The 27,411-nt window shown below is 45.6% G+C and overlaps 1 long non-coding RNA gene across 1 annotated transcript in view; it reads right to left on the reverse strand.

The window, feature by feature from the left end:
• The window catches only part of LOC143832294 (uncharacterized), a 73,033-nt gene extending 46,496 nt beyond the window's left edge, over positions 1-26,537 (reverse strand). Inside the window, exon 1 of the long non-coding RNA XR_013229189.1 lies at positions 26,244-26,537. This is a non-coding gene — a long non-coding RNA (uncharacterized LOC143832294). The remainder of the gene's footprint in view (positions 1-26,243) is intronic.
• Positions 26,538-27,411: the final 874 nt, after the last annotated feature.

The following is a 27,411-nucleotide window of genomic DNA, read 5'->3' on the forward strand; positions in this document are numbered from 1 at the left end:
TTTCTTTCTTTCTATGCTGCCCTTCCCTGTATTTATATGCCACCATTCCCTGTTAGCTTTTGGGGTCACCACAAGGGTGGCTGCTGCTGTGTGAATCCCTTTGCCACTTTGTGGTGCACCCGCCACAGCCCCTGAGCCGGGCATGTCACATAGACCAATTATACACAGTGGCAGCCAGAGGTGTGCATGTGCATGCAGAGCTCTGGGGTGGATGTGATCCATTGCACCTCATGGTGGTGGCAGCAATACCAGGGGTCGGGGGTTCCCTTCTGCATGATGGTGAGAGGGTAACATCCTTGTGCATTATTGGTCATAATGGCTCAGCCCCCAAGATCTCTTTAAGGGACTCCCCAAATGGGGGAGGTGAGCACACAGGCCCATCTTCCCCTAAAACATCTGTCCAAGTGCACAGCTGTGAAAAAAATCATCCAGTTATGACAAAACGAAAACATGCAACCGAATAAAACAAGAAAGGGAGAGTTGGAGAACAGGAGGAAAAAAATGCACTGGAAGCCTCTGGGTGGCAGTTTAAATTCCTTTGGCAAATCTCTATGCGTAAGACCCTGCCCAAACTTCCTCTGATTGGCATGGCTATCCCACTTCCTGTGGCGTGTTTCTGCCCACCTTCCTAGCTACTGACCACATAGCCATGATGACCCATCTCCTCCTCTCCAAGCATGTGCAGCAATCATGGTACACTGTAAGTCGCATTCAGTGCTGTTCCACACTCCACTTGGGTTTCTTCTCTGGCCACTTTAGGATCCTTCAAATAGACAGTTTGACCACAGTTAATTCTCCCCCTTCTGCCTTCCCCAACCTCAATTCCAGAAGTCAGCAGATAGTGAAATAGCTAGCAGAAGAGCAAGACACTTAATTAGCTTTGACTGTCTTGGTGACTTAATGATTTGAAGAAAGTACTGAAGCTGTAATAAAACTTAATGGCACCATCTGAGGAGGAACATCTAACAACTTAAATTACTGTGAGAAATAATTAATTTTCTGCTGCTTTCTCAGTTACAATGTCACAAAAGTGTATGACAAGAATATAAAGATGCCATGGCCAGGAATCCAAGGGAAAGCAGACAACTGAGAGCATGTGGAGAGAGCTACTGGGGAGAGTTGCTGCTGACCAGGTGAGGCTATTGTGCTGCCTGGGTGAGGTGATTGCTGGGTAATTGTTGGGAGGATTAAAAAGGGCTGCTCCTCGCCAGAGACAGAACTCAGACAACTGAGAGCACGTGGAAAGAGCTACTGGGGAGAGTTACTGCTGACCAGTACTTGCACTGCCTAGACATTACAATGGACCTCCAGGACACTCATCCCATCATCTGCAGTGAGTGTGACATGATTGCCTTCCTCCCAGAAGACAAGATGGACTACAGCTGCCCCAAGTGTAAGCTGGTAAGACTTTTGGAGGAAAAGATTAGGGGATTAGAAATCAGAATTATTACTCTGACCCAAAGTAAGAAAGGGGAGGAGTTCATAGACCAGAGCCCTGCAACTTGGAATAAAGAGAATACAACTAGTCCTGAAGAGGATAAGGAGATTGACCATAATAGGGAGCCTCTGCAGACAGTTCGGAAAAAGACTCAACGGCGAAGAGCAAGACAGTTCTCGGGGCCTTTGGAGCTCCAGAATAGATTTCAGGCCCTTGCAGAGGAGGTGCAAGGGTCAACAAGGGAAGAGGTCCCAAAACGAAGTCCAAGACAAAGGGAAGAGGCCACGGGGACAGAAGGAAATGGAGTTGAGAAGAAAAAAAAAAGGAGAGTACTGGTAATTGGAGACTCCCTTCTAAGAGGAATGGATCGCCATGTGCTGGGCCCGACCCCCTAACCCAAGAGGTGTGTTGCTTGCCAGGGGCGAAAATTAAAGATGTTTCAGAACGGCTGCCCAAACTCCTCAAATCTACGGATCCCTACCCTTTTGCGATGGTCCATGTGGGAACGAATGACATGTCCCTGAATACCATCGCTCCTATTAAAAAAGACTATCAAGATTTGGGGAGGAAGCTCAAGCAAATGGGGGCACAAGTGGTATTCTCTTCAATCTTGCCTGTCAAGGGAAGAGGAATGTGTCGGGAGAGGAAGATAATGGAGGTGAATCACTGGCTGCGTAGTTGGTGCCGGCAGGAAAGATTTGGTTTCTGGGACCATGGGATAGGCTTTCTTGAGGAAGGCCTACTAGGACCTGATGGACTGCACTTATCGAAACTGCACTTATCGAAGAATGTGTTTGGCAGGAACCTGGGGAGATTAATCAGGAGAGCTTTAAACTAAAGCCACTAGGGGAAGGAGACGATCAACATAGGGAGTGTATGGAAGGAAAACGATTGGAGGCAGCCCAACCGGCAAGGCCAGCTCATAGGGAAACAAAAGTAAAAAGATTCAGATGTCTTTATACTAACGCCCGAAGCATGGGCAATAAAAAGGAAGAGTTGGAACTTCTCATGCTGATGGAAAGGTATGATCTAGTAGGCATCACAGAAACTTGGTGGAATAATTCTCATGACTGGAATGTAATGGTGGATGGATATGAACTGTTCAGAAAAAACAGAATAGATCAAAGAGGTGGAGGAGTGGCACTGTATGTGAGGAAAGGGCTTACCTGTCAGGAAATTCTAGTGAAGGAGAGCATATCTACAGTGGAAGGCATCTGGGTGAAAATGAGCGAGGGGAAAACAAACAGTGTGGTGGTTGGTGTCTGCTACCGACCGCCTGACCAACGAGAGGATGTGGATGCTGCACTTTGTGAGCAGCTTGAGAAAATATCCAAGTGGCAGGACCTTGTCATCATGGGTGACTTCAATTTCCCAGATGTGTGATGGGAAACAAACTCTGCGAAGCGTCCTCAGTCATGCAAGTTTCTGACCTGCCTGGTTGACAATTTCATTTATCAAATGGTAGATGAACCCACAAGAGGTTCAGCCATACTGGACTTAATACTGACCAACAGGCAAGAGTTGGTGGATGAGGTGAAGGAGGTGGGGACCCTAGGGGGAAGTGACCATGTCCTCATAGAATTCCTTTTGAGATGGGGAGCCAAGGAAGCTTGTAGCCAGACGCGGATGTGGATTTTCGCAGGGCAAACTTTAATAAACTCAGAGACATGATGGACGAGAATGCTGGAAGGGAAGGGAGCATGTGAAGGGTGGGTGCTACTCAAACAAGAGCTATTGTATGCTCAATCAATGACTATCCCAGAAAGACGAAAACACTGCAGGAGCTCTAAGAAGCCTATTTGGATGAACAGAGAACTTCAAGAGGAACTAAGAAAGAAAAGGGAAATGTTCAGGAAATGGAGGGAAGGACAGAGCTCTAAAGAAGAGTACCTACAGGTTACTAGGCACTGTAGATCAATCATAAGAAAGGCCAAAGCTGAGAGTGAGCTAAGATTGGCCAGGGAAGCCCATTGTAACAAGATTTTTCAGTTATGTGAGGAGCAAACGTAAAGTAAAGGAGGCAATAGGCCCACTGTTGGGTGTGGATGGACAAACTCTAACGGAAGATGCAGAGAAAGCAGAAAGGCATAGTGCCTATTTTGCATCTGTTTTTTCCCACAGGTCAAAGTGTTTAGGCACATCTAGAGATGGCCGTAGCCAAAGGACAGTGTCTGGGTGGCAGGTTAACATGGATAGAGAGGTTGTCGAGAGGCATTTAGCTGCACTGGATGAGTTCAAATCCCCTGGTCCGGATGAAATGCACCCGAGAGTACTCAAAGAACTTTCCAGAGAACTTGCACAGCCCTTGTCCATCATCTTCGGAACCTCTTTAAGGACTGGAGATGTCCCGGAGGACTGGAAGAGAGCAAATGTTATTCCGATCTTCAAAAAATGGAGGAAGGATGACCCGGGAAACTACAGACCAGTGAGTCTGACCTCTGTTGTGGGGAAGATAATGGAGCAGATATTAAAGGGAGCTATCTGCAAACATCTGGAGGACAATTTGGTGATCCAAGGAACTCAGCATGGATTTGTCTCCAGCAGGTCCTGCCAGACCAACCTGGTTTCCTTTTTTGACCAAGTAACAGGTTTGCTGGATCGGGGAAATTCGGTTGATGTCATTTACTTGGATTTTAGGAAAGCTTTTGACAAGGTTCCCCATGATGTTCTGATGGATAAGTTGAAGGACTGCAATCTGGATTTTCAGATAGTCAGGTGGATAGGGAATTGGTTAGAGAACCGCACTCAAAGAGTTGTTGTCAATGGTGTTTCATCAGACTGGAGAGAGGTGAGTAGCGGGGTACCTCAGGGCTCGGTGCTTGGCCCGGTACTGTTTAACATATTTATTAATGAACTAGATGAGGGGGTGGAGGGACTACTCATCAAGTTTGCAGATGACACCAAATTGGGAGGACTGGCAAATACTCCGGAAGATAGAGACAGAGTTCAACGAGATCTGAACACAATGGAAAAATGGGCAAATGAGAACAAGATGCAATTTAATAAAGATAAGTGTAAAGTTCTGCATCTGGGTCAGAAAAATGAAAAGCATGCCTACTGGATGGGGGATACACTTCTAGGTAACACTGTGTGTGAACGAGACCTTGGGGTACTTGTGGATTGTAAACTAAACATGAGCAGGCAGTGTGATGCAGCGGTAAATAAGGCGAATGCCATTTTGGGCTGTATCAACAGGGGCATCACATCAAAATCACAAGATGTCATAGTCCCATTGTATACGGCACTGGTCAGACCCCAGTTGGAGTACTGTGTGCAGTTCTGGAGGCCTCAGTTCAAGAAGGACATCAATAAAATTGAAAGGGTACAGAGGAGAGCGACAAAGATGATCTGGGGCCAAGGGACCAAGCCCTATGAAGATAGGTTGGGAATGTTCAGCCTGGAGAAAAGGAGGTTGAGAGGGGACATGGTAGCCCTCTTTAAGTATTTGAAAGGTTGTCACTTGGAGGTGCACAGGATGCTGTTTCTGTTGGCTGCAGAGGAGAGGACACGCAGTAATGGGTTTAAACTTCAAGTACAACGATATAGGCTAGATATCAGGAAAAAATTTTTCACAGTCAGAGTAGTTCAGCAGTGGAATAGGCTGCCTAAGGAGGTGGTGAGCTCCCCCTCACTGCAAGTCTTCAAGCAAAGGTTGGATACACACTTTTCTTGGATGCTTTAGGATGCTTAGGGCTAATCCTGCGTTGAGCAGGGGGTTGGACTAGATGGCCTGTATGGCCCCTTCCAACTCTATGATTCTATGATTCTATGATTCATTTTCATTCCACAAGCTTCTATAAAAAGTAACTTGAAAATACTAAAGGGATGTCTTCTCAAAGGGACATTGATTTAAACTAAAGGCAGATGTAAATCATTAATTGAGTACTGTCCAGATTCTTGTTTGCATTTTATTACAGTTCAGTTCTGAACTCAGGAAAGATATGGGTTTGCATTTTATTTATGGAGATATAGTTGTGCATCCATAGCACCAGTGAGACCTAAATATATGGGTTAAACTAGGCTTTATTAATGGTTGATCAACAAAATTTTATTCTGACTTTTCAAAACAGGTTGCAGGCAACACTGACTACCAAACTCTAGATCAGCTCCACCATAGCTATAAACTTAACCAGCTTTAGTGTCAACCTCTCACCCTGTGCATTAACACTGTGATAAGAGGTGACAAACTTCCTCCTCCTCCTTTAATGAACGATTCAGACAACTTTCTTATTGATTGATTGATTGATTGACTGATTGATTGATTGATTCCACCTCTCACGACTTTGTCACCTCGAGGTAACTAACAATTAAAACCATAACAGTTTTCCCATAAAACCCCATTATGGCAGTACACATAAGAACCCACAAGCTGGAGGAACAAACTATCACCCAACATAATTTACTAAGACCAGCCAGACAATCAGCATTAGTTGTTATATATTACAGAAATGCTCAGCTAGGGTGGGACGCCTGATCGAACTCCAGTCAACCCCCTCCCATCCTCAACCAAATGCCTGGTGGATGAGTTATGTCTTGCAGGCCCTGCAGACAGCTCTGTTAAGGTGCTTAGCTCTTCTGGGAGCTTGTTCTACCAGGCAGGGGCCAAAGCTGAAAAGGCTCTGGCCTTGTCCCTGGTCAAGGCCAGGAGGATTTCCTGGGGGCCCAGGACAACCAACAGATTCCAACCTGCAGAGTGGAGGGCCCAAACATCGTCTAGGAAAATGAGGACTATAAAAGAACTAGACTCTGATTCCCTGAATAGGAATGGCTGTACAATTTATGATATAAAGAGTAAGTTAAACAAAATTACTTTTGAGGATTGACAGTTAAGAACTCAACAGATTTCTAATGACATTAATGATCTTTCCTGGAATGTTGCTAGCTGAACCAGATGTCTGTTGTAGTCAGCAGATATTCTATTTTTCCATCAAAAATTCAATATTATTGCTCTCCAAGAAACTTGGAGCTTTTCTGCGCATTGTTAATTATAGCATGAAGCCAGTTGTATTGCAAAGCACAAGAAAAAATAGCGACCCACCGGCACTCCACACCTCTCAAGCTTTCTCACATGTTTTGGACATCTTGTACTCCTCACAAATGGTAGAAGAGAGTGTGACATGCTTTCTGCTTGTTGCACTTTGAGCTGCCCATCCCTGTCAATTACTTTGGCCAACCAATCCCCTCCTGGCATGGCTGATTGACATGCAAACTTCCCACAATCACAGGGTTTTTTTAAAATATACTTATTCATTTAAACTTATTCATTTAAATCCACATATTCATAGAGGCACAAATTATGACTGCCAAGGAGTGTGTATGCCTATTCGTTGCTCTGGGCATTTCTCAATTTTTATAAAGAACTTCCCATCCCAGGAAGAAGGGAGAGGGAGACATGACAGATTTTATTAAAAAAATAAACACTTATTAATTTAAATGCCTACCCTTCTCTCCCCACCACTAGTGCCGTCGCTGCCTCCTCCTCCCTCCTTCCCACCTTCCCCTCTCCTCCCTTCCTCACCACCACCACCTCCTTCCCCCCTGTGCCAGCAAGTGGCAAGCTCGGGGCTGTCCTCTGCACTGTCTTCTGCCCAGAATGACAACAACAAAAAGCTCATCCCGTGAGCCCAGCACGGAGCACAGGGGCTCAAGTCTCTCCCCCCCTCCCAGCCACCTTTACCTTGGTGAACCCCGCCCCCCCCCCCACCATGCCTGCTTTAGGAAGTGGCTGAACATCAGGAATGCCAGCACTGCAGCCTGCCTGCAAATCACCACAGAGGAGGATAGATGTGAAAGAGCTCCTCACTGGAGGTCAGGTTTGCTGCAAGGAAGGGTTCCCTGCCATGGAGTAAGAGACAAACTCTCCAGTGTCAGGCCAGCAGAACAGACTACCCTCCACTTTCCCAGTGGCCAGTGATATGGATTATATAGATTTGTGGAACACAATTGAGTCACACACACACTTTTGCTACAGTCTGTCCCTGGTTCATTCTTAGGTCAGACAGAGTGCATTTTAAGTTCATTAATGGCTGCTGTAACACCACGTGTATAAAGTTATTTATCTCTGAAGGTAACCTTGAATCTGTCAAAAGAATAAAATGTCTAATTATATCTACAGATATAATGGCTACAAAACAGAAAATGAATCTCCATATAAGGAAAGTAAAATCTTTGAAACAAAGAAATAAAATGAAATAAGATATATTCGTCGGTGATGGGTTAGACTGAGAGCCCTCCGCGTAACCTGACTGGTTAGAGGGACAGATAGGGAGGGAGCTTTGGGATACCTCATGATGACGTATCAAGGACTTAAAAATGAGCTGCACTGATGCTGACTTCAAAGAATGTACGATTGGCTTTCTCTCCATGCTTGCAAACATGTATTCTAAATAAAGGGCAGCAAAGACTCACCGCAGCCGCTGGCTGATGCTGTGGAGGGCTGGCTGGAGGCGCACACGACTTCCCCAGCAGCCCTGGTGTACTGCGTGCTTGCAGCGTGCAGAACGTAAAATGGAGAGGCGGAACCGCAGTGCCTATAAAGGCGCCACATGTGCGAGTCCCAGCCTCTTCTCCAGGATGCCGTGGAGCAGCTTGTGCTCTGCAGCAGTTGAGACTGGCAAGAAGCTTCCCCTCCCCCCCCCCCACTCACACCTAGCTGTGAGTTGAGGCCAGGCAGGTCTCTCGGAGAAGAGCCCTGGAAGGCACGCACAAGCAAGAAAGGAGTGGGGACAGCTTGGCTCTGCTTGGAATGCTCCCCCCCCCCCCCGTATCAGCAGTGATTGAAGCAGTGGGTGGACTTGGCGCACCCTGGGGCTCCCTTCTCAAGTTTTGCCCTACGGATAGTGAGCCTTGGCTAGAGCAGCAAAGGGGCCGGCAGCTGCTGAATGAGTGGGGGGGGGGGTTAGGCATCTCTCCTCTGCTTCGTGCATCTTGCACTGGAGAAAAGCATGGCCTTACCTTTTGGCGCTCCAGGAACTCCACCTGAGAGCTCACCTCCTTGAATGATTCTGACCGGGCTTCAGCTGCAGTCAGGATTGGTTAGTGTGTGCGTCTGTTCCTCGAGCTCGTTGGGGCGTGGGGCGCCCCTTTGCAGCCTTTCCGTGATAGGGGGTGTATGGGCTTTCCTCATGGTGGGGACACTGGGTGGCCCCCCCAACCTCAGAACCTGCTGCCGGGGCAGGAAGGGATGGCATGGTTTGTGGGCGTTCTCCCCCTCTTCAGGAGATGCCATGACTAAGGGTAGGAGGTGCATGCCTCTTTATAAGATGCCTGGAGAAAAGCCCCCCTCCTTTTCCCCCACTTTTCCTCCCCACAGCCAGCTTATCTGGAGGGAGGGGGGTGAATGCCAGGACTCTTCACAGCAGCCCAATCCATATTGTGCTGCTTGCTCTCCGGTTGGGACAGGCCAAGCAATTCCATACAGGTCTAATGAGTCAAATGCTTCAGCCCTGCTTAGCAGTTGAATGGGAGGCCACCAAGGAGTTCTAAGTCTTCCTGGTAAGGCAGGAATGGAAAATCACTTTTGTGCATCCCTTGCCTAGGAATCTTGGGTTTTGCCATTCTTTCTTATCATGCCTGGAACCCCCCCCCCCCCTTTCCACTTTGGCAAGTGGGGGCATCCTAGCTAACAGTGGTCCCACTGGAGCTGTTCGCCCGGGCAGGGGGGGGCACAACCAGCGGGGTGACTCGGGCAGCATGTTCAGAGGCTGTGTGGACCTGGGGGCAGCTGCCCCTTCCCTCTCCTCTTCTCATGGCAGGTGACCCGTGGGATGGGGGTGGGTAGGGGACCTCTGGTGTTGCTGCTCGGGCAGAACAGCTTTGTCGGTGCTGGGGTGAGCCCAAGGGCACCTGGCTGACTGCATTTGAGGCAGAACCTCCCTCTCAGTTGTGAGGGTCCTGCACAGGCAGGGAGTTGGGCTACATTAGTGGTCCCCAACCTTTTTCAGGCTGGGGACTGGCAGCAGCAGGAGGGCGATTGCACGGCCGTGCACGAGTAGTATGGTAGGGGTACCATTCCTCATCAACTTGACAGGTCCGGAAATGCCTGTGCAGCTGCGTGTGTAGATAAGAATAGCCTGGCTAAAAATATATATAGGAATTTCTGACTGCCCCTCTTAAAACTGATCAATTAAAAAACATACAAAACAAAAGCCGTGGAGGGAGTCTCGCCTGGGGGTCACTTAGTTCAACAGAATGTCCATGGTTGGCACTTAAGCAGTGTTTTTTTTATACTTGTTAATTTCAAAGTACCAGCCCCTATGCTCTTGATACAGAGATCCTGTGTATGCAGCCAGCACTTTGAGAGCCTCTGATCAGGAATCCTTGTGGTCAGCTTCCAGCCTGGCTCCCCCCCCCCCCCCGACTAACATCCCCCCCCTCTCCTCAGCTAAACATATTAAAGGATGTGGAGAGACCTAATGGTGTGTGGCTGAATTTGGGCTGCCCCTCTCTTCCCCTGAAAGGCCTGTGCGCAGATGTTTGGGTAGATAACATTGCTTTGCTGTAGCCTTCTTTATCGTCCTGCAAGTGTGCTTTGATGTAATGAGTGACGTTTTTTTTCTATTGTTGGGAATATCTGCTGGTTCATCACTTAGGTCAACAGAATGTCCAGGGTGGATGCTTAAGCAATGGCTGTATTTTCTATCCTTGTTAATTTCAAAGTATCATAGCCTGATTAAAATAAACATATTAATTTTGGATCTTTGATGCTAAAAAACAGCCCCTGTGCTCCTGATACACAGATGCCTGATTTATTTTCTCTCCTTCAAACACACGGTTTGCATAAGAATCCTTTGCATATCTCTCAACCAGGCCCCACAGTTAACCCCCCCCCCAACACATATTAAATGATGTGCAGAGACCGCGCAGGGTCTGACTGGATTTTTAAATGGTAGATCCAGGATATTCCAAATTGTTTTTTTTTAATTATTATTATCCAACCCTCTTTGAATGTATCTCTCCTTGCACTAGATTTGTGTCAATTAAAGGCAATATCATTATTACCAGCATGTAAAACAAAAAAAAAGCACCTACTCTACACTCAGCATCCAACCACGGCTTGATTAAAATAACAACATGAATTAATTTGGGATCTTTGATGCTAAAAACCATCCCTGCAAAGCGGCCTGTTGAACAGATTTACACATAGGGAGTGCTCTGGGACACCGAGGGGTTCTCTGTGTTGCTGGAAGAAGTCTCAGAGAGCGTGGAGGAGATGGTAGGGTTTGGGGGGAGGGGGCGTCAGGTGAGTGTATGTAAAAAAGCACCTCTGCATTTCTTCCCTATACACTCAGTATCCAACTGTGGCTTGATTAAAATAACAACATGAATTAATTTGGGATCTTTGATGCTAAAAACCATCCCTGCAAAGCGGCCTGTTGTACAGATTTACACATAGGGAGTGCTCTGGGTCTCCGAGGGGTTCTCTGTGTCGCTGGAAGAAGTCTCAGAGAGTGTGGAGGGGATGGTAGGGTTTTTTTGGGGGGGGGGAGTCAGGTGAGTGAAGGTAAAAAGCACCTCTGCATTTCTTCCCTATACACACAGTATCCAACTGTGGCTTGATTAAAATAACAACATGAATTAATTTTGGATCTTTGATGCTAAAAGCCAGCCCTGCAGAGCGGCCTGTTGTACAGATTTACACATAGGGAATGCTCTGGGGTTCCAAAGGGTTCTCTGTGTGGCTGGAATAATTCTCAGAGAGTGTGCCAGGCCTGTTAGGAGAGTTTTTGGAACTCCAGGAGTGCGCATGCTACCAACATTTAAACGTGTCAATGAGTGTGGGGGGCTCTGGGCTGGGAACTGCCTTTCAAAAGGGAGAAAAGGGGGAGGCACCCTGCTGCAGGACCCACTGCCCCATGGAAACCACACCAGCATATCTACTGTAGAGTCAGGATGAATATATATTTCAATTCAAACACATACCTCTCAGCCTGTATGATCTGGCTTTCTAAGGAATTGCTCAGCCAGTTTGCCTACTGAATAGCTCACATATGTCAGAAAGGAAAAGACTGGTTAGGCTCCTCCCCCCCCCCCCCCGGAACGGCAGGGAGTGTGATTGTGGTTTGCTGTAGCTTGGCTGTCCAGGGAGTGTGTTTTGGGGTGATTAGTAGAAGGGTGGGGTACGAGTAATGGCTTTTTCTTCTGTTGTGGACTCTTAAAACTGATCTTGTTAATTTCAAAGTAGCAAGCCTCCCCCCCCCCCTCCATACACAGAGCCTGAAAGCAGCTAGCTGTATACAGTCAATGATGTGAGAGTATCCGTGTTGACTGATTTATTTTTGGAGAGTGGGTGCCCAAGAAGATTCACAATATAAAGAAAATACATAAAATATATCATATAAAATACATACAGAAGCAAATTTTAAAACCACAATGTAGGACTACTTTAATCCGTTGCAATCCTAAATAAAGCTGACAGCTGCTTAGTAAGGACCGAAAGCGCGAGGTTCGGGTGTACAACCCAGAGGAGATTGTTCCACAAGTATGGGGCTGCTGCTGAAAAGGCCCTTTTTTCATGCAACCACCAAATAATCTTCTTTGGTTACTGGGATAGCCAGGCAGGCCTCTCCCAGTGATCTTAATTCCAGGGCTGAGATTTTCTATGCAGTGGTATTTTTGTGTACAAGGAAGCCTTAGGTTGTCGGGGCTCTCACTCGCAATCTGCCATGGTAAGCCGCATGGAGGATCACCATCTCACTGAGAATTAGATCTATATTCTAGGGAAGATCTTGTGATTGGAACACCAGCTCAATAATTTGGGTCTTAAAAGCAGCTAAAGGAGATCTTATGTGGACTGGAGCCGTGGAAATGGAGAAAGGGGGAGCGTTTAACTTTTGTCTCAAAGTCGTTTCACCAAGCAAAAAAATGGCCTTCCCCAAGCCTGTGTAGGGGGAAAAGATGGGAATAATACAAAGGCCTGACTTTTTTCTATACCAGGACTTAACGGACCTAGGGAAAGGAGGAAAAATTTCCAATGGGGTAAATAACAGATGGAGAAAGTTCCTCATTACCACAACATCAATCTAGTCACACACATACACAAACACCCAACTTCTATCTAGGACCAAATTACATGCTCAGTTTTCTGCTCTGTGTCTTTTTTCCTAGATGCTATTCCTGGGACATCTCTTGCTACCCTACAAAAGCAGGCTCCCCCCTCCTCTCCTATACTTTTGTTTTATAGTCTTGTGTTAATGCCACAACTCGTACTGCTGAAAACTCACAAAATAATAAATACCACAACATAGACAGAGTGTAAAAGAGCACAGACCCCTCCACTTCCCCCCCCCCCAAATATTCTCAACACGGAGTGTTTAATCAAGAATTGTATTTATTTGGATTTTTATACAATGTTTAAACAAAGTTATACCCGATAACAGCAATATTCCTACATGTTCTGAAAACCTGCTGCCAGCAATCTGAACAACAGTTTGTACAGATAGAGACAACTTAGTCAATCAGCTTGGTATAGAGGTCAGAGTGCTAGACACTGATCTTGGAAACATCGCTCTGAATGCAGTTGTGGAGAAAAAATTAAAAGCAAAATGCTTGCTTATCAATTGTACTTAGGGTTTCTTTAGAACAAAGCAGGGGGTTAAGGGGAACATATTGCTAATCCTCTAAAATGAAATTAATGAGTCTTAAAGCGCAGACTTTAAGATTCCGTTATTCTTGAAGATGTATAAGGGGTAGGCTGGGGTGGGACTAGGCTGAGGTCCCTGTATCTGTTTTAGTATTGATAAGAGACCTCTCCAAAAAAAACAAAAAACAAAAAACAGGACGTGTGTCTTAACGATTTCTGTACTGTGTCCGGTCCTCTGAAAAAACAGGCATTTCCCCCTTGCAACTATACCACATGTCTAAAACCAGTTTGTGGATCTGAAGGAGTAACAGATTAAAGATAAACTGTCACAGATGAACATTTTCCTGCCTTTCCTTTCCTTTCTTAGCATTTGGGGGGCGGGGGGGGGCGGGGGAGGGTCTAACATTATCAGCTTGCTTGTCTCTAATCAGGACTTCTGTGAAGACATCTCAGACAGAGCTTTTTTTCCACCAGCGCTATGTCTTCAAACTGCATAGGAACTGCAAGGAAGTGTGGTGTTTATGCTTGGGGAGATAATGGAAAGCAAGACAATCAGAGTACATTCCAAGATTTTGACAAGCAGTTGCCTGATTGCAAATAAATTTTATTTAGCTGCTACCCAAATCATGAAGAACGTATATGCTTCAGGTTCCTTTCAGCAAACACCAAAATAGCCCAGACATCTGAACCTGCTCATATTTATAAAATAAGAAATGATGTTTTCAAAGTACAGGATGCTTGTACAAACAGAAATATTATTTACATCGATCTTGTTAATTGTTAAATCTTAGCAATGTTATAAGCTCAAAGAAAACTTTGGGGGTCCAACAGAAATGTGCTCCCCCTTTTCCTCCAAAACAACTTTTACCAAAGCAATGTGCCTTTTTACATACTAACACCATTGTTGTATCGTTAAAAAGTTTTGATTTAAAAAAAAAACACATGCTGCAAATTATGAACCTGTGTAGGCATGGTACCTTGGTAGAACTAAACAAACAAACAAACAAAGGTCTTGCATAACAACAGAGGTGCTGCAAGGTTACAACAAGATTAAACTAAATCTCCAAAGAGATTGCCCCACAGCCTAAAGAATAAAATATCCTGGAAAATAAGCATATACGCTATATAAGACTTGTTTTGGTAGCTTAAGAGGCCAAACCAGTAAGAAATATTGCACTACGCGTCTGCATTTTCCTTAGAGGATTGTACTCTAAATAACTGAATGTAAAATAAGACAATATTTAAAATCTTAATTAGGACCGCCAATAAATAAAACTAAATTACACAAATGTCATCCTAAATACGACGGATTTTCTCGTCCTTCCATTTTCTCGCAACAACCCCTGTGAGGTAGTTTAGGCCGAGTGATTGCCCCAGGGTTGCACAGTAGCCGTTACAGTTGAATGGGGATTTGAACTCAAACCTCTCCAGTACTAGTTCAGCACTGCTCGCTACACCATACTACTTCTCTGATTATTATTCAACCAAAATACTGGATTCCAAAGTACCCTCTTGGTAATCAAAAGACTATGTGGGTGGCATGTAAAATTCCATCAACATTGACTCCGGGGTTAGGGATCCCCTTACTGCAGCACCCCCCCCCCCCCCCCGATCCTAATGATTATAGTTAGACATCAGAAAGAGGCATTCTCCGCAGAGCTTCCGGTGTTACATTATGTGAACATATTATTTGATGGCAGATACTGAAAAGTCAGATTATGTAAAAGTGCTTTTATGTAACAATTATAATTTTTGATAGGCCAGGTTTTCTGGTGTTGGGAAAATTTGTAATTCTTCTTCCATGTTTGTATTCTGGAATTAATTTATCTAATTAGCTGCCATTTGTGATAGTTTACAATAAGGGGTACAACTAAACTCTTCTATATGTATAGTAACGATACAGCACACAAAAAAAATGTACATCATAAAGTATTATTTCATTAGTTTGGGATAATTAGCATTTACCAAATCTTCATCTAGCATTCCTCTAATAAATATCTGGTAAGCCATCTGATCCAGGCACTTTTTCCGATTTAATTTGTATAGCTTCCATAACCACCGTTATTGTTATAGGACCAACACAATCCATCTTTGTTCTTCAATAATTTTTAGCTAAATTTTGCTTCCTATTTTTCTATTTTTTGTCAATAATACATCATGGCCTTTATAGAGATTAGAATTTATAGTATGCTTTTTGTTTTACTTCCATTTGTTTTATTGTTAGCACGGAAAGTGTTGTAAGATATTTTATTTGATTAGAGAAATTCCTGGTGAATTTCTTAAGTCATCCTCTTTTCGAATTTCTTTTTTGTCTCTTTTTCTCGGGTTCAGCATTATGTTGTATAAACAGTTCACATGCAGCCAAAACCATTCTCAAATTCCATTATTTAAAATACTTTATAATTCTGCAGACTTCAATATGTGAGACAAATCGAATCTTTTGCTCCTCACTTTTGTATTCTGGATTATTTTATCTAATTAGCTGTTTTTTTGTGATAGCTTACAATAAGGGACTCAAGTAAATTCTTCTAATGCAAATTAGACTCTTCTACCATATATGTGAGCCTCTTGTGGCGCAGAGTGGTAAGGCAGCCGTCTGAAAGCTTTGCCCGTAAGGCTGGGAGTTCAATCCCAGCAGCCGGCTCAAGGTTGACTCAGCCTTCCATCCTTCCGAGGTCGGTAAAATGAGTACCCAATTTGCTGGGGGGTAAACGGTCATGACTGGGGAAGGCACTGGCAAACCACCCCGTATTGAGTCTGCCATGAAAACGCTAGAGGGTGTCACCCCAAGGGTCAGACATGACTCAGTGCTTGCACAGGGGATACCTTTACCTTTACCTTTTTACCATATATGTATAGCATTGATATTGCATAATAAAATTATGCATAATAAATTGTTATTTCATTAGTTTGGGATAATTAACATTTACTAATACATTGGAGAAAGCCAACCTTTTATTATTATTCAGCCACCCCGATTTTAATGCTTTCTAAACACAGGAGTAATAATTTACAGTTGGATAATTAAATCTTCAGGCAACATTTTATATAAACCCTAAGAAATGCCTGGCTAAAATGCATAGGGACTGATGTAAGAATAGGCCGATAGCAAGGCTGTTTGATCTCGAGTGCGCATTAGTGAGACAACATGAGGCTCTTATGTGCCCATGCTCTAACAGTTCTCAAACAATATTACTTATTTATTTATTAACTTGCCAACCACCTAATATTTCATTTAATCTCCATCTAAATTGTACTAGGTGTTAAGAACCAAATTTACCAGGTTGTGGCCAGAAAATGTATCCTATGAGTGAGGGAGAACAATTACCCTTTACCTAATTCTAACAGCACACTTGTTTCGTGTCATGCCCTTCAATATGTGGGGGAAATCTAACCTTTTGTACTTACTCGGGGCTTTCCCCAGTGCTGGATTCTACAACATGGTTTAGACCTTCCACAACCAATATGTTTACAGTTCATAACGCATTTATTGCAAACATCTGATTTTGTTTTACCTAGAGTTTTTAATGTTCATACTGCTTTAATGGCTCTGGTTTTAATAATGGGAAAGTTGGCCTAGACAATGACTAAATAAATGTAAGTGTTCAAATAACCATAATTCTCCACTGAATCGGCAAGCTGGATATTAATATTTTAACAAAATAAAAATACTAAAATAAGAATACAATTTTCTTTCTATGAACCGTACGATAGCCAGATTCAAACCCACTAGTTCTTACAGGGCGATCTATGTAGGTGAGTTTCCTCTCCTTTCAAAAAGTGAAAAGCTTCAAATTTGGCTCAAAACAAAACAGTGTATGTACTACTTATTAAAAATGTAGCCCCTTTACTGCTGTACAATTTGTTACACATCTAATTACAATATAAATCAAACTGATTTACTTTAGAATGTTATCTTTATAGAAAGAACAATCCGAACACATGGGGAAAATTACCTATGCAGATGCCTTAGTATCTCTTTCTTGTTATTTGGAACTCATGTCCACTTAGTTGTCCAGACAAATTGTAAAGATTCACATCTTTTTGTAATCTATAGATTTTTTACAGAGTAATCCCAGTCTGCCATCATTTCCATATTTCTTCAGTTCCTCAGAGCTGTATTACAGGTTCCAACGGTGTCTCTAATCATAGATATAGCTACAGATCTCCCAAAATTTAAATCCAAAATTGCTTTTGGATGCACCATGCTCTGATTAAAGCCCAATTGGGCATCTGCTGAGCTACTACCCTCAATCCTATGAAACAGTTTCACATCCAAGTGGAGGGGTAGGGTGCATTGAACTTGTACTTCTTGGGCGCCTTTCTTTTACAACCATGTTTTATTCTCCCTCTGCTCATAGATGCCCCTGAGAACACAGGCAGAGGAAAAGTCTGATTCTCACTATAGAGTGGGAAGGCCCCCCATACTCAAGCAGGTAGACAAATATTGTGCACACATATATAGCTTAAGGGAAGACAACTGAAGCTATCAGTGCTGATTTAGAGAAGTTTTATTATTAAACTAGTAAAAGAGCCCATTGTATTCCAAATACAATGGGCCCTAGCAGGGGGGTGGAGAGCGAGGGACTGGCGAGGGCAGGGTGAGGAAAGGTAGCTTACCGGTGAGAGGGCTGTAGCGACGTCGGGCAGCTCCTTCGCGGCGGGCAGCTCCTTGGGTGGCTTCTTCTCGGCGGGCAGCTCCTTCGGCGGGCGGCTCCCTGGCGCGGTCTTCTTGCCGGCGGCCATCTTCGTGTGCCGGCGATGCGTTTTTAGAGGCCGGGGGCTCCCTGGGCGGCGGCGGGCGCGGCCGGCGGGTGCGGCCCGATCCGCGGGCGCGGCCGGCGGGCGCGGCCCGATCCGCGGGCGCGGCCGGCACGGCCGGCGGGCGCGGCCCGATCCGCGAGCGCGGCCGGCGGGCGCGGCCCGATCCGCGGGCGCGGCCCGCGGGCGCGGCCCGATCCGCGGGCGCGGCTCGCGGGCGCGGCCCGATCCGCGGGCGTGGCTCGCGGGCGCGGCCCGATGCGCGGGCGCGGCCCCCGCGGGGGCGGCCCCCACAGGCGTGGCCCGATGCCTTGCCGGTCCCCAGCCTAATAAAGGTTGGGGACCACTGGCTTAGAGGTTCTTAGAGGCCGGCTGGCTTGGAGCAACTGCGAGCTGCGCTACGCGCGGCTCGCAGTTGCTCCGGCAAGGAATCGGAGGGACCAATCGGCAGGCGCTTCGCGCCTGCCGATTGGTCCCTCCGATAGTCTGTCATGAGGAAGGGGCCAATCGGCACCCTTCCTCATCCCGGACACAGCCCGCCTTCCAAGGGCTTACTGTTTTATTTAGTCCGTGGCGCCCGCGGCGCCACGGGCGGTGTAAAGATTTTAAATTTGTAACTTTTGATGGTATGATATCTGGTTACAATAGTCACAGCAGTCGCGCTTCACGGGGCAATGTGCCGCCTCGACTATCTGCACAAACAGGCGGCACATTGCCCCGTGAAGCACGACTGCTGTGACTATTGTAACCAGATATCATACCATCAAAAGTACAGCTTCTTGAGGGGTGCCGGATCTGTCAATTATGATAAACACTCTGGAAAGGATGACACCGCTCCCAGAGAGTAAAAGAATCTCCAAATTTAAAATTTAAGGTTACAAATTTTCTCCACAACTGCATTCAGAGCGATGTTTCCAAGATCAGTGTCTAGCACTCTGACCTCTATACCAAGCTGACTGACTAAGTTGTCTCTATCTGTAGAAACTGTTGTTCAGATTGCTGGCAGCAGGTTTTCAGAACGTGTAGGAATATTGCTGTTATCGGGTATAACTTTGTTTAAACATTGTATAAAAATCCAAATAAATACAATTCTTGATTAAACACTCCGTGTTGAGAATATTTTTTTTGGGGGGGGAAGTGGAGGGGTCTGTGCTCTTTTACACTCTGTCTATGTTGTGGTATTTATTATTTTGTGAATTTTCAGCAGTACGAGTTGTGGCATTAACACAAGACTATAAAACAAAAGTATAGGAGAGGAGGGGGGAGCCTGCTTTTGTAGGGTAGCAAGAGATGTCCCAGGAATAGCATCTAGGAAAAAAGACACAGAGCAGAAAACTGAGCATGTAATTTGGTCCTAGATAGAAGTTGGGTGTTTGTGTATGTGTGTGACTAGATTGATGTTGTGGTAATGAGGAACTTTCTCCATCTGTTATTTACCCCATTGGAAATTTTTCCTCCTATCCCTAGGTCCGTTAAGTCCTGGTATAGAAAAAAGTCAGGCCTTTGTATTATTCCCATCTTTTCCCCCTACACAGGCTTGGGGAAGGCCATTTTTTTGCTTGGTGAAACGACTTTGAGACAAAAGTTAAACGCTCCCCCTTTCTCCATTTCCACGGCTCCAGTCCACATAAGATCTCCTTTAGCTGCTTTTAAGACCCAGATTATTGAGTTGGTGTTCCAATCACAAGATCTTCCCTAGAATATAGATCTAATTCTCAGTGAGATGGTGATCCTTCATGCGGCTTACCATGGCAGATTGCGAGTGAGAGCCCCGACAACCTAAGGCTTCCTTGTACACAAAAATACCACTGCATAGAAAATCTCAGCCCTGGAATTAAGATCACTGAGAGAGGCCTGCCTGGCTATCCCAGTAACCAAAGAAGATTATTTGGTGGTTGCATGAAAAAAGGGCCTTTTCAGCAGCAGCCCCATACTTGTGGAACAATCTCCTCTGGGTTGTACACCCGAACCTCGCGCTTTTGGTCCTTACTAAGCAGCTGTCAGCTTTATTTAGGATTGCAACGGATTAAAGTAGTCCTACATTGTGGTTTTAAAATTTGCTTCTGTATGTATTTTATATGATATATTTTATGTATTTTCTTTATATTGTGAATCTTCTTGGGCACCCACTCTCCAAAAATAAATCAGTCAACACGGATACTCTCACATCATTGACTGTATACAGCTAGCTGCTTTCAGGCTCTGTGTATGGAGGGGGGGGGGGAAGGCTTGCTACTTTGAAATTAACAAGATCAGTTTTAAGAGTCCACAACAGAAGAAAAAGCCATTACTCGTACCCCACCCTTCTACTAATCACCCCAAAACACACTCCCTGGACAGCCAAGCTACAGCAAACCACAATCACACTCCCTGCCGTTTCGGGGGCGGGGGGCGGGGGGAGGAGCCTAACCAGTCTTTTCCTTTCTGACATATGTGAGTTATTCAGTAGGCAAACTGGCTGAGCAATTCCTTAGAAAGCCAGATCATACAGGCTGAGAGGTATGTGTTTGAATTGAAATATATATTCATCCTGACTCTACAGTAGATATGCTGGTGTGGTTTCCATGGGGCAGTGGGTCCTGCAGCAGGGTGCCTCCCCCCTTTCTCCCTTTTGAAAGGCAGTTCCCAGCCCAGAGCCCCCCACACTCATTGACACGTTTAAATGTTGGTAGCATGTGCACTCCTGGAGTTCCAAAAACTCTCCTAACAGGCCTGGCACACTCTCTGAGAATTATTCCAGCCACACAGAGAACCCTTTGGAGCCCCAGAGCATTCCCTATGTGTAAATCTGTACAACAGGCCGCTCTGCAGGGCTGGCTTTTAGCATCAAAGATCCAAAATTAATTCATGTTGTTATTTTAATCAAGCCACAGTTGGATACTGTGTGTATAGGGAAGAAATGCAGAGGTGCTTTTTTACATACACTCACCTGACTCCCCCCCCCAAAAAAAACCCTACCATCCCCTCCACACTCTCTGAGACTTCTTCCAGCGACACAGAGAACCCCTCGGAGACCCAGAGCACTCCCTATGTGTAAATCTGTACAACAGGCCGCTTTGCAGGGATGGTTTTTAGCATCAAAGATCCCAAATTAATTCATGTTGTTATTTTAATCAAGCCACAGTTGGATACTGAGTGTATAGGGAAGAAATGCAGAGGTGCTTTTTTACATACACTCACCTGACGCCCCCTCCCCCCAAACCCTACCATCTCCTCCACGCTCTCTGAGACTTCTTCCAGCAACACAGAGAACCCCTCGGTGTCCCAGAGCACTCCCTATGTGTAAATCTGTTCAACAGGCCGCTTTGCAGGGATGGTTTTTAGCATCAAAGATCCCAAATTAATTCATGTTGTTATTTTAATCAAGCCGTGGTTGGATGCTGAGTGTAGAGTAGGTGCTTTTTTTTTGTTTTACATGCTGGTAATAATGATATTGCCTTTAATTGACACAAATCTAGTGCAAGGAGAGATACATTCAGGGTTGGATAATAATAATTAAAAAAAACAATTTGGAATATCCTGGATCTACCATTTAAAAATCTAGTCAGACCCTGCGCGGTCTCTGCACATCGTTTAATATGTGTTGGGGGGGGGGGTTAACTGTGGGGCCTGGTTGAGAGATATGCAAAGGATTCTTATGCAAACCGTGTGTTTGAAGGAGAGAAAATAAATCAGGCATCTGTGTATCAGGAGCACAGGGGCTGTTTTTTAGCATCAAAGATCCAAAATTAATATGTTTATTTTAATCAGGCTATGATACTTTGAAATTAACAAGGATAGAAAATACAGCCATTGCTTAAGCATCCACCCTGGACATTCTGTTGACCTAAGTGATGAACCAGCAGATATTCCCAACAATAGAAAAAAAACGTCACTCATTACATCAAAGCACACTTGCAGGACGATAAAGAAGGCTACAGCAAAGCAATGTTATCTACCCAAACATCTGCGCACAGGCCTTTCAGGGGAAGAGAGGGGCAGCCCAAATTCAGCCACACACCATTAGGTCTCTCCACATCCTTTAATATGTTTAGCTGAGGAGAGGGGGGGGGATGTTAGTCGGGGGGGGGGGGGAGCCAGGCTGGAAGCTGACCACAAGGATTCCTGATCAGAGGCTCTCAAAGTGCTGGCTGCATACACAGGATCTCTGTATCAAGAGCATAGGGGCTGGTACTTTGAAATTAACAAGTATAAAAAAAACACTGCTTAAGTGCCAACCATGGACATTCTGTTGAACTAAGTGACTCCCAGGCGAGACTCCCTCCACGGCTTTTGTTTTGTATGTTTTTTAATTGATCAGTTTTAAGAGGGGCAGTCAGAAATTCCTATATATATTTTTAGCCAGGCTATTCTTATCTACACACGCAGCTGCACAGGCATTTCCGGACCTGTCAAGTTGATGAGGAATGGTACCCCTACCATACTACTCGCACGCACATGCACAATGCACATGCGCAGCCAAAAATGCACATGCGCAAAACGCCATGCATGCTCACTTTCGGCCACGCATGCACATGTGCGCATGCGTGGCCTGGCCGCGCATTTGCATTGTGCATGCACGGCCCTGCTTCCCTCTCCCCCTCTCCCACAGTAAGAAGCTTGCCGGGCCGCAAGCTTGCGGCCTGGGAAGTTTCTTATTGTGGGGGGGGGCGGGGAGAGGGAGCTGCGGCCCAGTGCTAGGGCCTTTGCGGCCTGGTGGTTGGGGACCACCGGGCTAGATGACCCAAGAGGTCCCAACTCTATGATTCTATCCCCATTCTGTTTCAAGTTGACTGAGATATGACAGCCCTTTGCCTCATCTTTTACTGCCTCGTGCTTCTGTCATGGGCTACATTGGCCCAGGCCTTCTGCCTTTCCTTTCAAATGGGGGAGGTGGCTTGGAGGTCAGGGATGTTTATCTTGCAGCATGCTCAGCTGAGGCCAGGGAGCCTTCTCAGGGCGGTAGGGAGTTCTGTTCAATCAGGAGAACTGACAGAGCCCACGGTCCCAAAAAGGGAGGCAGCTCTGGAAGGGATTCTCTCTTGGTGTGTAGTGGCTCTGGGGCACTCTGGCATCTCCAATAAAAAAGAAAGAAAAGAATCAGGCAGAGGGGGATGCAATAGACCCCATCCAGAGACCTAAGAGAGTTTTTTCCAACACAAGCAGCCAGGCTAGTACTGTTGCCTATGAGCCTTATTTAGCAGGACTCAACCAAAACAAAACCTGAAGAAAGCCCTTCCCCCATTGGCTGGCTCCTGATGATGTCTAGGGGGATGACATGAGAGTGCAGTATCTATGCAGTCCTATATCTTTAAACCTTCAACTGCAGCCATATTGCTACATCGCTATATCAAATCCCCATCTCTGAAACAAGCTTGCCTACCATTAATGACATTAGTAAAGGCTGTTACATTATTTGGCATTGGAGTAGGAGGGAATATCACATTAAGTATAACACAAAGATGGAATGGGTTACTCAGGTCCATTCCGCATGACTTCAAAGTAGCAGAAGGGTTGCAAATTGTAAACGCTACTAATTTGCAGTTCCGCAAGACGTCGCGCACAATCTGCCACACTCCTGAAACAGTCCCACAAAAAGCGATTCGTTGTAGCGCTTAAAGGGAAATCGGGAAAAGTGGATTTACCCTCCGAAAAGCGCTACACTCTTGCAAACAATCTGCAACACTAGCGAAAAAGACCTGTGCGTTCCCATTGTTGTGGTTCCAGCAAAGTCTCTCCCCCTGGCTCTTTCCTCCGAACTTCCGATGAAGCGATCGCCATTTTTTTTTCTCGGAGCGAGCAGAAAGCAATGAACCAGCGAGCCTTCATTCACCCAGCGAGGCTTCTCTGGCTACAGTCCCTCCACAGAAGTGCTTTAAAGCTCCCCTAAGTCCCCAAGCACAACACAGCCCCGTTTGCAGGTTCCCTTAATTTTCGGCCGAAAATCGTGCCCGTACACGTGGGGGATTTTTCTTTTCACTCGGGAGAGCGTGGCAACGATGAATCACCAGCTCACACGCCAGCTGCCAGCTAAATGGGGCTCTCCGTTGCAACGAATTTACGCATATTAATTGCAACGTGTTTTTTTTCTTTAACTTTTATTAAAGGGAAAGGGGCTTTCCTGGAGCATGATACCAACCGCCCATTGGCTGCACAGGAAAAATCGCTTCCTGTCTAGTGATTTTTGCAAGACCGGAAACCTGTGGGAAACGAATGAAACGCTACTGGATTCCACTAAAAAAGGAGGTATGCGTAACGCCGAGATTGCACTTTTAAAAATAGCGTTTCCGCTTTGTGGGACCAATTGGCAACACTGGTCCTTGTGCGGAAACACCCTCATTGTTTTCAATGGTACAAAACCAGCTTATACATACACCACACACACACACACACACAACATTTCCTGCTGGAAATCTTTGTTATATAGATCCCTGCACACAGGTTGCAAAGCTGATTTATAATCTGCAAGCCTGCATTATCAGATATTAACTCTCCAAAATCACAAAGGCAACACTCAAAGGAACAAAATACATAAACTTTTCATTACAGTTCTATAAGACGGTTATTGTTCATCTGAAACTGACCTTAACGTTTATTATTCCCTCTTAGCAGTAGTCAAGATAGGAACCATTTGGGGATCTCTGGATGTAATTACTTTTCTTTTTGAATCAGGAAGAGCTTCCTTTCATTCATTAATCATCTTGTTCACCACTTTAATTGAGCACCAATTGTCTGTATTACAATAAATGTAGATTGCATCTTGATTGCATTTCAGGTCACACCGATACTAGCTACCTATTCCCATTTACATAAGTAATGCCCCTGGGTCGACTCTAGAGATAAATTTTAAAAACTGTTCATTTTGTTTCTTTTTCAGTTTTAAAAATCCATTTTCATTACATTTGTATGTCTTGGATCTGCTTTTATTTCCGCACTCTCTCCACACAATTCTGAATAGAGTTGGGGCTGGCTCCACCTCTACCAGCTAAGTCAAGCTAAGTATACAACTGAGACTAGGCTGAGTCTGTATCCCATTTCCTCAACAGACACATGTCTGAACAAGGATCCCCAACTTTTCCCAGGTTGCCTAGATGTACAGCGACTCAAGAACATCAGAAATAGGGTTGAAAAGGCAAGCAGGGGTAGAGTGGCCCATTAGAATGTCCCAGAAGCATCAGGGCCACTCAGCTTTGACCCAGCCAAGAGCTGTCATGTGCCTTGGCTAATTCATCACCTTCTTGCATCTGGCTGTGTGTGCATTGGTCCAGATCACCTGGGCAAAGTTAAATGGACATGGAATAATGCTGCCCTCAGGTAAGCTGTAAGTCTGAATTTTAAAAACTCTGTCATTCCCTTCTCCTTTTCAAAAATAATACCCCCTTAATTTGGAGATGATGGTGGATCCATTGGCTGTAGGGTGACAGATGCAACCAGGCAATATATAATTGTACTTGCCTAGTCATCTTTTCCCCACAAGCAGACATGTTCAAGCCATTAAAATGTAGATTAATGGTATGTCCAATGTTCAGCTCTTCCAATTGGTACCTGAGAGCATCTTATGAAGCTGAAAATGCTGGGTGATGGAATACCCCTGCTTTTTACTGAGTGGAAGGCTTTCCCAAAGTCACAGAGGATACCTGTGCTGGAGATGGAATGGATCCCAAATCTCTTAATGCCAGCATCTTATTCATAAGTACCAGCCTTTCTCTATAAGTTTCATTCATGCCTCAGTTATTAGTAGAATATTAATACATGCCGGGAGGGTTTTGTATCCCCTCTTCGTTCAATTTGGTTTATTACACTAGTGTCCAGCTAGTCAAGTTTAGCCTTAAATAATGAATTAGAGAATGTAATGCATTTTAAATGAGGAGTTGGCAGCCAAGGGCTGACTGGCATAAGAGTAACACATTTTGAAAAATGGACTTCATTCTGCTGCAGCAGCAGCTTTTCCTAAATGGGGCTTAACTCAGTGAGAATGACCGCTAAGAGGTGTTGGGATTGTAACAGGCCAATTTTAATGTAAAGGATTATAGTTATTTCTATGTAAATTGCCCTTGTTTTACATATACCATTTTGCTCAGCACAGTGTTACTTTAGCAGCTGTGCTGGAGCAGCAGCTTGTGAAGAAATGAACAGAGAATTATGCTTTACTGGCTGACATGCAGGTTGTCCAGATAAAATGGTTTGACTAGCTGATTAAAGAATGCAAGATTAATAACATTGGTGTGTTCTGTATGAAAGGAAACCACACACACACACACACGTGTGTGTGTGTGTGTGTGTGGTCTCCTTTCATACAGAACACACCAATGTTATTAATTAATCTTGCATTCTTTAATCAGAGGACTAAAATGTATGCATTCCTCTGGTGCTAGGATCGTAGCTGTATGGCTTTAGAATACATGAAGCTACCTTATACTGATTCTAATCTGTCTAACCAAATACTGTTAACTTGGACTGATGACAAATGCGGCACAGACTTACCTGGAACCCGCCGTTGATGCTGCGGAGGAGCGAGCGCAAGGGAGACGCGCTCCCGTTGTTGCTTGAGCAGCTGAGCGGGCAGGCGTGGCGCGCACGGAGGGGAGTGGGAGGGCGGGCTCATGGCGCCCTTATAAATGCGCCATGTGCAGGAGCACAGCTCTCTTTTCTCCCCGTGGCAGCCAAGCGGAGCAGCTTGGCTGCCGTAAAAAGGACCAACAAAGGGCTCGGCCGGGAGTCTGCCGGGTCTGTGTACTTGCTGGGCTCGCTGGAGGGATTTCCCCTCTGCGCCCAGTATGGGTCCTGATGGGAAAAAGCGGCGGCAACCGACAGAGGGAGAGCACCATGTCCCTCCTCCACCTGTGCTCCGAGCGTGGGGCTGGGTGTGACGGAGCGTGCTGCTCCTAGGTTTCGAAGCAGGTATCTTCCCTCCGCCCACGAGTGACGGAGGGTGAGCGGGGGAGCATTTGGCGGCCAGCTGGAGAAAGAGTGGGACTCCCCCTCCCTCTTTCTGTTCTCTGGTCATTTTTGGCCAGTGGGGCCTCGCAGTCCTGCACGGGCAGGGCGCCGCTGTACATGGATACCTGGATGATCCCAGGCACAGCAGCCTGCCTAGCGAAGAAAGCTGTGGCAGTGATGTATTGGGATCATAGCCTCAAGGACTACAGGGCGTTCTCTCCCCCCTCCCCTCGCCATGGAGGTGCAGGTGGCAGAGTTACACAGCAGCCCTCGTTTAATACTTGGGTGGGAGACTATTGAGGATGTTTGCAGAGTCAATTACGTCAATCCTCTTGTTATCAGTGGGAGGAGATTAACCCCACCACCACCACTTCTTCAGGCCTGCTCTGAATGGCCCATGTGTTATCAGATCTTGGAAGCCTAGCAGGACAGTCCCTGGACAGTAATGGCATGGGAGTTTGCTAAGAAATCCAGGATCACAGCAAAAGGGCAGGCAAATTGACCCCTCTTGCCTTTAAACCCTCCTCCCCTTTAATGACAGGCGCACTGGAGCCCCATGCCTCAGAGGAAGCTGGTCAGGACACCAGCTTCCTGCACCTTCAAGTCCCCATCCCTCTCTGGAGAGGGGTTGTGGTTCTATGGCAGAGCATTTGCACAGCAAGTCTCAGGTTCAATTTCCAGCATCTCCAAAAAACAAAAACAAAGATCAGGT

Source organism: Paroedura picta, chromosome 3 (genome assembly GCF_049243985.1).
Source record: "Paroedura picta isolate Pp20150507F chromosome 3, Ppicta_v3.0, whole genome shotgun sequence".
NCBI lineage: Eukaryota > Metazoa > Chordata > Lepidosauria > Squamata > Gekkonidae > Paroedura > Paroedura picta.